The sequence below is a fragment of the Odocoileus virginianus genome, chromosome 10, assembly GCF_023699985.2.
Source record: "Odocoileus virginianus isolate 20LAN1187 ecotype Illinois chromosome 10, Ovbor_1.2, whole genome shotgun sequence".
NCBI lineage: Eukaryota > Metazoa > Chordata > Mammalia > Artiodactyla > Cervidae > Odocoileus > Odocoileus virginianus.
This window is the reverse complement of record NC_069683.1, coordinates 62,303,557-62,316,576: the sequence shown is the minus strand read 5'-3', so window position 1 is coordinate 62,316,576 and position 13,020 is coordinate 62,303,557. Positions and strand designations below refer to the sequence as shown.

Below are 13,020 nucleotides of genomic sequence, written 5' to 3'. Positions count from 1 at the left end.
GTTGTGAGTGAGGTATTAAAGTCTCCTACTATTATTGTGTTACTATGAATTTCCTCTTTCATACTCGTTAGCGTTTGCCTTACATATTGCGGTGCTCCTATGTTGGGTGCATATATATTTATAATTGTTATAAAGTCCAAGGTCTAACCCTTTAAAGGTCATAAGACAACTTCTGAAATCTAAAAAAGAACCATGTTTTATATGTTCACACAATTTAATCAAAGTTCATTCAACTTTGGTAAGAAACCCTTGAGGGATGGCAATCAAGATCACTTTTCTTGCCCTCTGAGCCTTAGTGTAGTCTAAAGGTATAAATTTTTATTATTTTTCAATATCCCTGAAACTGGACCCATTTGATCTTTCCAATTCATGTTTTGGCATCCCTGGGGTCAAAAAAGAAATGGATTAATTTATATAAATCAGGTAGCCTAGTGATAAGTCCCTACTTTTAAGACCTACTATATCCTTCTACTTTTCTCTCTATTCAATTAATTTTTGAGAGTTTGATATCAAAACTACAACTAAAATAATTGTAATACATAGTGGAACTTTATGTAACTTTGTTCTGTATTTTCAAACTCTCCTGTAAATAAGTTATCATACTTTCATAATTATAAAATATTTTTAACTTCAAATAATAATAATCTCATTTTTTGTGTGTGTGGAAAATGTTTAATGATATCCCAAAACTTTGGAAACTTTGTTTTAGGGCAGGTATCAGCAAGCTATAGCTCATGAGCCAAAGCAGGCATGCCACCTATTTTTGCAAATAAAGTTTTATTGAAAAACAGGTATGTCCATTTGTTTTTGTATTATTCAAGGTTGCTTTCACAATATAGAGTTGAGTACTTGTAACAGAGACCATATGACCTAAAAAGCAGAAGTATTTGTTATCTGACCCTTTACAGAAAAAGAGTATGGGCTCTGAAGTCAGCATTCCTGGGTTCAAATACTTTTTCTACTGCTTATCATCTGTGTGATTGTAAATAAGATATTTAACTTTTTGTGCCTTTATTTGCTCATTTGGTATTCCAATCTATGTACAACACATAACTACTTATTTTGTTGAGAAAGACTTTTAGGTATTATCTAAAACATAATCACACTAACCACCATTCTTGGCCATTTACCCTGAACTAGGCAGTATGTAAAATGCTTTGGACCTGTCTCATTTAATTATTAAAATACTCTTAGGAAGCATTAATTTATAGATTAGAATAACATGAAGGTAAAAGCTTACATTCATTTTTATTTTATATACATACTTTCATAAGTCTCGACGGATAATATGTTCAGGATTTAGATAATCACAGCTGTATTTCCCTCAAAATTTTATAGAAAGGAGAACAACTATTAATTATCATGGCTTATATATCCACATACACTTACTTTCTAAATGTAAGAGAGAAATCTTGGTCAGTCTGTAACATTTACTTAAAGCTAGAGTAGCGGTCTAAGCTCAATTTAGAGGGAAGTTATGAGTGACTTCAAGTGGTTCTGGAGTCTCCGAACTAGACAGCAGGACTACTCAGGATAGCAGGGAATCTTGGAGGGCACTGCAGAGCTTGTGAACGAGCTAAGTCTATGAACTTGACCCACATTAATAATATCTTCTCCATTTTACAGATACCAAAACTCTGGTAGTTTACCAAGTTTTTTTCAATGTTATATAAGAAGAAGTTCAGTTTTTGTTGTTGTTGTTTTCTTTAATCCTAGGTTTTCCATTTCTTAACCATTTCTCTACATTGCTCTCCAAGAAGTACACACTTGCAAAATTCTACCTCTAAGTAGTATACTAATCTTACCTATGCCTCATGGCATTAAGAAGGACACTCTTGTAGAAATGAGGTAATCAATTATATTCTGTTCAACACACATTTAAAGGATAGCAGCTGCATATAATTTTGCACAGTGCTATGAAGATATAGAGATACTAACTTGGCCCTTGAGGAGTTCAGGATCTAGAAAATATAGACACAACATAAATACAGAGGATGACAGTTATAAATGTTATAAGTACAATCAATATGTTCTAATAAGGCCTTCAGCAAGGATAAGGTAAAGATCGCCATTGCCATGTTAGTATGTTGTTGTTGTTCATTATGATACTAAAACTGTAGTTACCTTGAACAAATCAGTATTAGAAATTTTGCTAGTTTATCCACACAAGTATGATATATCAAAGTTCACTTGAATTTTTTATAAGAATAATATTTTCTGAATTTTAAATGAATACTGATTCTGAGCCATAGATGTATGCTACAATAATAGGATGTTTGCCTTCCAAATCTGACAGAAAATTATCAAAGATTAATAAGCTGTACTGTGACTTACCCCACCAAAGATACATCAGCTCAGAAAGTACAAATGTGACTGCTTCTAAGAAGAGTGTCTGTAAATTAACAAGAAAGTTCCCAATTAGATTATAGATGATATACATTGCAATTCCTTACTTTTATCTGACTTTATATTTAACATGAAGAGATAAATCATGACATCCCTATCTAGAGCCAAACAAATATGTAATTCAATATGAAAACTTTAATATTTGTAGTTAGCACAAATGCTATAAAATTTTACTTAATATCATAATTCATTTCATGTTAAAAGGGAGCAAACCAGGTGCGTGTAAAAACTAAATTTTAACCTACATGACAACTAACATAGAGATGCATCCAAATGAACAGAAGCAAGGTTATTCATACATTTAAAATAGCAAAATCACTCTGTACTGGATACAGTGCCATCTGTTTTAATAAACTAAAATAATCTGCAAATAGACTAAGAAGTTTAGGAACACTCAAAATAACCATCTAGGTCAGTTCAGTTCAATCACTCAGTCGTGTCTGAGTCTTTGCAATCCCATGGAATGGAGCTCACAAGGCTTCCCTGTCCATCACCAAATCCTGAAACTTGTTCAAACTCATGTCCATCGAGTTGGTGTTGCCATCCAACAATCTCATCCTTTGTCGTCCCCTTCTACTCCTGCCTTTAATCTTTCCCAGCATCAGGATCTTTTCCAGTGAGTCAGTTCCTCTCATCAGGTGGCCAAAGTATTGGAGTTTCAGCTTCAGCATCAGTCCTTCGAATGAAGATTCAGGACTTATTTCCTTTATCATTGACTGGTTGGATCTCCTTGTAGTCCAAGGGACTCTCAATAGTCTTCTCCAACACCACAATTCAAAAACATCAGTTCTTCAGTGCTCAGCTTTCATTATGGTCCAACTCAGATCTATATGTCTCTGTTTCCATTGTTTCCCCATCTATTTGCCATGAAGTGATGGGATTGGATGTCATGATCTTAGCTTTATGAATGTTGAGCTTTAAGCCAGCTTTTTCATTCTCTTCTTTCACTTTCATCAGGAGGCTCTTTAGTTCTTCTTCACTTTCTGCCATAAGGGTGCTGTCATCTGCATATCTGAGGTTATTGATATTTCTCCTGGCAATCTTGATTCCAGCTTGTGCTTCACCCAGGCCGGCATTTTGCATGATATACTCTGTCTGCATAGAAGTTAAATAAGCAGGGTGACAATGTACAGCCTTGACATACTCCTTTCCTGATTTGGAACCAGTCTGTTATTCCATGTCCAGTTCTAACTGTTGCTTCTTGACCTGCATACAGATTTCTCAGGAGGAAGTTCAGGTGGTCTGGCATTCCCATCTCTGGAGGAGTGTTCTGCAGTTTGCTGTGATCCACATAGTCAAGAAAAAGAAATGCAAAAAAAGCAAAATGGCTGTCTGTGGATGCCTTAAAAGTAGCTGTGAAAAAAAGAGAAGTGAAAAGCAAAGTAGAAAAGGAAAGATATACCCATTTGAATACAGAGTTCCAAAGAATAGCAAGGAGAGATATGAAAGCCTTCCTCAGTGACCAATGCAAAGAAATAGAGGAATACAATAGAATGGGAAAGAATAGAGATCTCGTCAAGAAAATTAGAGATACCAAGGGAACATTTCTTGCAAAGATGGGCTCAATAAAGTACAGAAATGGTAGGGACCTAACAGAAGCAGAAGATATTAAGAAGAAGTGCTAATAATACACAGAAGAACTGTACAAAAAAGATCTTCACAATCCAGATAATCATGATGGTATGATCACTCACCTAGAGCCAGACATCCTGGAATGTGAAGTCAAGTGGGCCTTAGGAAGCATCACTACGGACAAAGCTAGTGGAGGTGATGAGCTTCCAGTTGAGCTATTTCAAAACCTGAAAGATGATGCTCTGAAAGCGCTGCACTCAATATGCCAGCAAATATGGAAAACTCAGCAGTGGCCACAGGAATGGAAAAGGTCAGTTTTCATCTCAATACCAAAGAAAGACAGTGCAAAAGAATGCTCAAACTACCACTCAATTGCACTCATCTCACACACTAGTAAAGTAATGCTTAAAATTATCCAAGCCAGGCTCAGCAATACATGAACCATGAGCTTCCAGATGTTCAAGCTGGTTTTAGAAAAGGCAGAGGAACCAGAGATCAAATTGCCAACATCCGATGGATCATTGAAAAAGTAAGAGAGTTCCAGAAAAACATATATTTCTGCTTTATTAACTAAGCCAAAGCCTTTGACTGTGTGGTACAATAAACTGTGGAAAATTCTGAAAGAGATGGGAATACTAGACCACCTGACCTGCCTCTTGAGAAACCTGTATGCAGGTCAGGAGGCAACAGTTAGAACTGGACCTGGAACAACAGACTGGTTCCAAATAGGAAAAGGAGTCCTTCAAGGCTGTATATTGTGAAGCTGCTTATTTAACTTATATGCAGAGTATATCATGAGAAAGGCTGGGCTGGAAGAAGCACAACCTGGTAGCAAGATTGTCGGGAGAAATATCAATAACCTGAGATATGCGGATGACATGACCCTTATGGCAGAAAGTGAAGAAGAACTAAAGAGCCTCTTGATGAAAGTGAAAGAGGAGAGTGAAGAAGTTGGCTTAAAGCTCAACACTCAGAAAACTAAGATCATGGCATACAGTCCCATCACTTCATGGTAAATAGATGGGGAAACAGTGGCTGACTTTATTTTTCTGGGCTCCAAAATCTCTGCAGATGGTGATTGCAGCCATGAAATTCAAAGACTCTTACTCCTTGGAAGGAAAGTTATGACCAACCTAGATAGCATATTAAAAAGCAGAGACATAACTTTGCCAACAAAGGTCCGTCTAGTCAAGGTTATGGTTTTTCCAGTGGTCATGTATGGATGTGAGATTTGGACTATAAAGAAAGCTGAGCACTGCAGAATTGATGCTTTTGAACTGTGGTGTTGGAGAAGACTCTTGAGAGTCCCTTGGACTGCAAGGAGATTCAACCAGTCCATCCTAAAGGAGATCAGTCCTGGGTGTTCATTGGAAGGACTGATGTTGAAGCTGAAAGTCCAATACTTTAGCCATCTGATGCGAAGAGCTGACTCATTTGAAAAGACCCTAATGCTGGGAGGGATTGGGGGCAGGAGGAGAAGGGGATGACAGAGGATGGGATTGTTGTACGGCATCATTGACTCAATGGATATGGGTTTGAGTGGACTCTGGGAGCTGGTGATGGACAGGGAGACCTGGCGTGCTGCGGTTCATGGGGTCTCAAAGAGTTGGACACAACTGAGTGACTGAGCTGAACTGAACAAAGTCAAAGGCTTTGGCATACTCAATAAAGCAGAAATAGATTTTTTTTTTTCTGGAATTCTCTTGCTTTTTCAATGATCCAACCGATGTTGTCAATTTGATATCTGGTTCCTCTGCCTTTTTTCAATCCAGCTTGAACATCTGGAAGTTGATGCTTCACGTACTGTTGAAGCCTTATCTTGGAGAATTTTGAGCATTACTTTGCTAGCGTGTGAGATGAGTGCACTTTGAAATTTCCATCCAGGTAATCTGTAAGTAATTTCAGTGTTGATTATTTAAAGTTTTATAATTTAATGGAGGAGAATCTAATCAATCTAATTAAATGCTTTAGGGACAATACGAATGTTAAGGAAAAGAAAAGACAATTGAGAAAAACAGTGGAAAAGTGAGAGTTTGAGAGAAAAACTGAGAGAAGGAAGTATTATAAGACTTCTTCCTGGAAAGGAGAGTCTAGGTTGAAAATATTGCAGTTTTCTTGGCTTGGTTATTTCTAACCTGATAACATTTTTTCTTTCTTTTTTTCACAGACCCTTTTGAGAATTTGACTATGACCTCAGAAATATACACTGTTTCAGAAAGGTTATAGTTCTCCTAAATTCCACTTATGGGCTTGAGGTTAAGAAGACAGGTTATAGAAGCTGAAAATTCTTTCAGCCTCCTTAGTTGAGAGGAATTTTGCATACATTCTCAATGTACCAGCAATGTCAGGCTTCTATGGAACAGACAGACTAAGATGTGTGGTTAATTTATCAATATAAATATTTTGTGGGGAACTTTCTAGACTGGAACTTTTTCTTTATTTTTTTAGACTTCTTTTGGTTTGCTATAGATCTCATATATGAATCCTGAATCTCTGAAAATAATAACAGAAAGAAAAATATCAAATTTATTATCTACTGGTACTATTTATGCATGAATTATTCTTGATTATAAAATGTACAAGCTCTCTATATATTTAATAATAATTATTTTCTATAAAATGTCAAAGAATAATATTCTGAGGTGTCACTTATCTCAGTGAAATGTCTGGGTTTTTTCACAGCTATTTCCCCTTCCATAACCCCCAGCTCCCAGAAAGACTTTTCCATTTCCAAAGAATTTTGGTGAATTTTTGTTTATATCCTGGTGTTTTCACCACTGAATTAAATATTCAATTAATTCATAAGAATTGTCCTTGTTGCCCACATTTTTTATCCTCCACAATTATATATTTAAAAAAAAAAACTATTCTTCAATACACAGAAATACATAGAGAAAGATGCTATCATATTATCAAAATACCATCTATCTCAAGGAGAATTTATTGGTTAAACAAATAACATGCATATAAAATATATGTAATATATAGATTCTCCCTGGTGGTTCAGACAGTAAAGAATCTGCCTACAATGCAGGAGACTGGGCTTGATCCCTGAGTTACAAAGAGTCCCTGGAAAAGGAAATGACTCCCCTCTCCAGTGTTCTTGCTTGAAGATTTCCATGGACAGAGGAGACTGGTGGATTACAGTCCATGGGGTTACAAGAGTCTGACATGCCTGAGCAACTAACATATTCACTTTCATATAGTATATGATCAGTAAGTGACAACAATGTGGAATCAATATTACAATTTCTACTATATATCGATACATAAACACACTCATATGCATGATCAATGTAAGCATATGCATACTAAAAAACACAGTTCAACATTTGTGAAAGGAAGGAAGAGTAAATCTCTCTGGAATTCCCTGAAAGAAAAGTGACCAGGGCAAATGTGAATGTATTCACATTTAACCTGCCATAACGAGTAGTTCTAGCCAAGTTTAATACTTCTGTTCAGATTTACGGCCAGGATAATATATATTTTTTTTCATTCCAAATTGCTACCTAGAATAAGTGAAAAGCAAGAATATCAGGTCATCAACTACACCAGGGAGAAATGGCAAAGACCTCTCATGCATCTGTTGTCTTCTACTTATTTCAACAATACACAACACTGAATTTGTGCTAATGATGAGAGATGAAGAGAGCTATTTCAAATCCTAAAAGATGATGCTGTGAAAGTGCTGCACTCCATATGCCAGCAAATATGGAAAACTCAGCAATGGCCACAGAACTGGAAAAGGTACATTTTCTTTCCAATCCCAAAGAAAAGCAGTGCAAAGAATGTTCAAACTGCTGAGCAATTGCACTCATCTCACATGCTAGCAAAGTAATGCTCAACATTCTCCAAGCTAGGCTTCAACAGTACATGAACTTTCAGATGCTCAAGCTAGATTTAGAAAAGAAAGAGGAACCAGAGATCAAACTGCCAACATCCTTTGGATCATTGAAAAGGCAAGAGAATTCCAGGGAAAAAAAAATCTATTTCTGCTTTATTGACTATGCCAAAGCCTTTGACTGTGTAAATCACAGCGAACTGTGGAAAATTTTTCAAGAAATGGGAATACCAGACCACCTTACTGCCTCCTGAGAAATCTGTGTTCAGGTACAAAAGCAACAGTTAGAACTGGACATGGAACAACAAATTGGTTCCAAATTGGGTAAGAAGTAAGTCAAGGCTGTATAATGTCATCCTGTTTATTGAATTTATATGCAGAGTACATCATGCAAAATGCTGGGCTGGATGAAGCACAAGCTGGAATCAAGATTGCCAGGTGAAATATCAATAACCTCAGATATGCAGATGACACCACCTTAATGGCAGAGAGTGAAGAAGAACTAAAGAGCCTCTTGATGAAAGCGAAAGAGGAGAGTGAAAAAGCTGGCTTAAAACTCAACATTCAATAAACGAAGATCATGGCATCTGGTCCCATCACTTCATGGTAAATAGATGAGGAGACAATGTAAAGAGTGACAGACTTTATTTTTTGGGAGCTCCAAAGTCACTGAAGATGGTGATTTCAGTCATGAAATTAAAAAGGACGTTTGCTCCTTGGAAGAAAATCTATGATAAACCTAGACAGCATACTGAAAAGCAGGTTTTCCCAGTAGTCATATATGGATGTGAGAGTTGGACCATAAAGAAAGCTGAGCACTGAATAACTGATGTTTTTCAATTGTGGTGTTGGAGAAGCCTCTTGATAGTCCCTTGGACTGCGAGGAGGTCAAACCAGTCCATCCTGAAAGAAATCAGCCTGAAGGTTCAGTGGAAGGACTGATGCTGAAGTTCCAGTACTTTGGCAACCTGATGCAAAGAACTGACTCTTTGGAAAAGACCCTGTTGCTGAGAAAGATTGAAGGCAGGAGGAGAAGGGGATGACAGAGGATGAGATGGTTGGATGGCATCACCGACTTGATGAACATGAGTTTGAGCAAGCTATGGGAGGTGTTGATGAACAGGGAAGCCTGGCATGCTGCAGTCCATGGTATCACAAAGTCGGACACGACTGAGTGACTGAACTGAGCTGAAGTGAACTGATGATGAGATAGAATCCTAACAGGAGAAAAAAAGAAGAAGAAGAAGAAGAAGGAGAAGAGCTTCCTAGAAAGGAGTAAAAACGGTGTGGTATTTGGAGAAGACTGAAGTTCAACACTATGCTGGGAAAACTGCAAGGAAGAATAAAGAGGAAGTGATCTGGTCAAGACTTCCTGTAAAGCCACAAAAAAAGCCATCTTTGTTGATTTTTCATTAGTATATTGATACAGAAAATTTAAGGTTTCTCAAAAATTCTCTTTGCCCATGTACAGTTTACCGGTTTAATATTTAACACATGCACTACGGGGTTTGTATCCAATGAAGCTTCTTAGAGTAACTTAGCCAGGGTTCCTGCATACAGAATAGGAAACATTATGTGTTTTAGTGGCATACGTGAGTATTCACAGGTAGTATTTATATATCTAACAAAGAAGATAATTTTGAGAAATTTGTATCACTTTCCTGATCATGCACCTCTCTTTATCTCGAAACTCAGCATCAGAGGATAATACCTTCTTATTTCTCTCCAAGAATTTCCCATTCAATTCATCAGTTTCTCTCAATTTGGCTCATCATTTGGGATTCTTTACTGCTATTAATGGTAACTGCTACTTACTCTCAAGTTCCAAATGGAAACCTTAAATTTGTCTATGTTTCCAGGTAGCCATTAGTTTCAGACATTTATCAAGTCCTTTATATTTCAACTTCTGAATACACTTAAATCAACATTAATCACTTTCAAACTTACTGTCACTCTCTTAGGTGGGTGCACTAGCCCACAAGCTGTTCTTTATGAGTAGAATTATGTTTGATTTTTAACTAATTCTAAACACCAATCAAGATGTCTAAATTACACATTCCATGATTTCAAAGGCCAAATTTTTCTTCTTGGTTGTTTTCCTATTAGAGTCTACCAGAATTCTTTTCTTTTAATAAATGAATAAATAAATGACCTTCATAATATATTCTAAAATCTTCATTGGATTTAAATACCTCTTTTTGTGTTGGCTCCAGAGCATATGTTTATAACAATATATAATCTTATAGTTTCCCATTTGTCTATTTCACTGACTAAATTTTGACACTGGCAAATAGGGTGTGCTCATTTAAGTTTCTAAAGTCAAAGAGAGAAAAAGAAGATATTCAAGATTTATTATTACAGTAGAATTGAGTATACAGAAACCATAGAAACAGTTCTCTCATTTGCTCTTCAGAATATATACTAGTTTAAATATTTAACATCTGAAAATTTAATTGTTGAACCTACACTTGCAATCCTGCTGAGAAATTTCACAGAAAAAGTACTTCTAGTGTAGTACAAAAAGTCTTCAGATGCTGTGAGAAATGAGCCCTGGCAGGTTTAAGCAGTGATTCTTAAAGACTGTTGTTCCACAAAGGATCACCTAAGATTGTGGGTTAATCAGAATGTGCTGCCATCAGTGTCTTCTAAGACCCTCCAAGTGATTCTAGGGCATACTAGGAGTCAATAACTGCTGAGGTGGAAGGACAGATTGACTAAGGCAAAATTGTAACAGAACATGTTATATCTAGGGTATTCACCTTCTCTTCTTGAATTTTGTGACGCTAAGGGTTCTTAACTAGGAAAGAAGTAAGTTCTCATCCCATGATTGATGGACCAACCTAATGCCTATAACAGAACTTTCACTCATTGTGGGGAGCAACTTATAAATATCATCTCATCTGGCCTCAAAACAACAATGTGATGATGTATTATTATCCTTACTTTGCAGATTAAAAAAATGAGTCTCAGTAAATTTAAGCAAATTTTCCATGCAATACATAACAGATTCAAGTGTGTAAACTGATCCATCTGACTCTGAAGTTCACGCTCATAGCTATTCTATTTCTCTTTCGATAAACACAACTTGAATAGTTTCATCCAGGGAGTAAGAGAGAGCAATGATACTTTTTATTCTGCTTAAAGGCCAGGCATGTTAAAGGAAAGGATATAGCTTCCTCCACCATAAAATTTGGTAATATTCAGACAGTCAGTAATGAATGATATAATGTTCCCTTTCCCATCAGTTTCTTCATTAGTAAATCTATATGTGAGGTTTCCCAGATTTCCTAACTCCTGTCTGAGCTCTCATGTTCTGAAGAGGTGACTTTGAGATAGAGTGAAAAATTAATGATCTCTTTATTTTCTTTGGCTCTTTCCTTCTGGTCATGTAATAAAGGCTAATTTGCAAGACCCTCCTTGGCATCTTTAATATCTGGATAGCTTCAAATTGGCAGCAGGTCTCAAATGCAGACAGTGGCTGGGGGTGGGGGTGTTCAACTGGAAATGTTCCATATTATCTAATTTATGTATCTGAATGTACCTAGTATCTTATATATAGCACATGTGTGTGTGTGTGTGTGTGTGTGTGTGTGTGTGAAGTCGCTTTAGTCATGGCTGACTCTTTGTGACCCTATTGACTAGAGCCTGCCAGGCTCTTCTGTCCATGGGGATTCTTCAGGTGAGAATACCAGAGTGGGTGGCCATTCCCTGGATTTTTCCCCACCCAGGGATTGAACCCATGTCTCCTGTGGCTCCTGTATTGCAGGTGGGTTCTTGACCAATATGATTTTTTTGTTTGAAACTATTGTGTTCAGGAAGAGTGGTAATACTTATTGATTTTTTGATGGATTTTATGAAGTGTTTGTTTGAAATCTCTGTTGCACTTGTTAAATTTGTCTTATTTGATGATTAAATATACAAACATACTCTAAGTGAGAGCTCGCTTACTTTTGCCATTGAACATGCCAGAAGGACTGACTTCCTGAAAGGCCATTATCTCATTCTAGACTTGGATTATTGTAGTCCGTACTTACCAATTGATCAAATGGTACAAGGTTCATGTTTCTTAAGTACAGAAATAATAAGTAAATATCCTAAAAAATAGCACACTATTTGACAATATAGATCAAAGGGCAAGACAGCAGGACATATTCTCTGATCCCTAACATCTAAGGACTTGAATACATTACAAGTGATTTCAAATCACAAAAAAAGGGAAGGGGGAGTTTAAGATTAGAGTAAAATTATGGATGGAAAGTATGAATTTGAAATGTCAGGTGAGACCAATAATTGTTTTACCTTCTAGTAAAACAATTTGAGTTAGAGAAACTGCTTTCTAAAGAAAGAAACAAAGTGTTTTCCTGAGAAGATCTGACTGATTTTCCTTAATTACAGAGAAGAGGTAGAGTATTATCACCAAAAACACCTTCATTTTTTACTCCTCTAACAGTTCTTATCTTTTATCTTAGGAAATAATGAAAAAATATTTGATGATTTTGTATTCAAAGTGGGAGGAGTGTGTGTAGTTGCTTGGTCATGTCTGACTCTATGGGAGGGGTGGAAAGGGCAAATTCACAGTCTGCTCAAGACAACGACAGTTCTCTTCCTGTCCTCCTCAAAAGCATGGAAGGCCAAGGGTCTGACAAATGCCTACATTTATGTTGGTGGAAAGTGAAGAAATTTTGTACATTACCAAGGTCACTCAAATCAAATGCACCTCACCCATTAGAAATGAGAGCATAGAGCCCATTTTTTCCCTTCTGTTATATCTGTTGATTATTCTCACTGTATAGGAGCTAATCATTTTCACCTACTTCCTAAGAGAATGTTAAAAAATAGTGAGAGGGAGAAATATAAATTTTAGTTCCTACACCCTAGATCAACATACATCATTTATTGCAATAAGTTCCTGAAGATAGTCCTGTTTGTATTCCATGTGATAGCCTCACCTCCATTCAGAGGCCAGTATAATCTGAAGATAAATCATGTCACCTTTCTCAGAAAATTTAAAAAAAGAATCTATTGCTTTCCATCTTGAATTCAATCAAAGTATTTACTTTAGAATGTGGGTAGTCTATGGTTTGCTCAACCTACTCCAGCTAGCTTCCACCTTCAAAATTCTTCAGGCAGTGAACAGACACTAGTCTGTGTCTTTAGGTATAATCTACATTGTACATTCTTGTGTGCTTCCAGCATATGTG

General features: G+C 36.6%; 1 long non-coding RNA gene across 2 annotated transcripts in view; it reads right to left on the bottom strand.

Annotated features, from left to right (window-relative positions):
• LOC110136300 (uncharacterized) overlaps nucleotides 1–13,020 on the bottom strand; it is a 158,945-nt gene that overhangs the window by 124,678 nt on the left and 21,247 nt on the right. For both annotated transcript variants that reach the window (XR_002313600.2, XR_002313599.2), the window contains exon 2: nucleotides 2,335–2,392. This is a non-coding gene — a long non-coding RNA (uncharacterized lncRNA). The remainder of the gene's footprint in view (nucleotides 1–2,334; nucleotides 2,393–13,020) is intronic.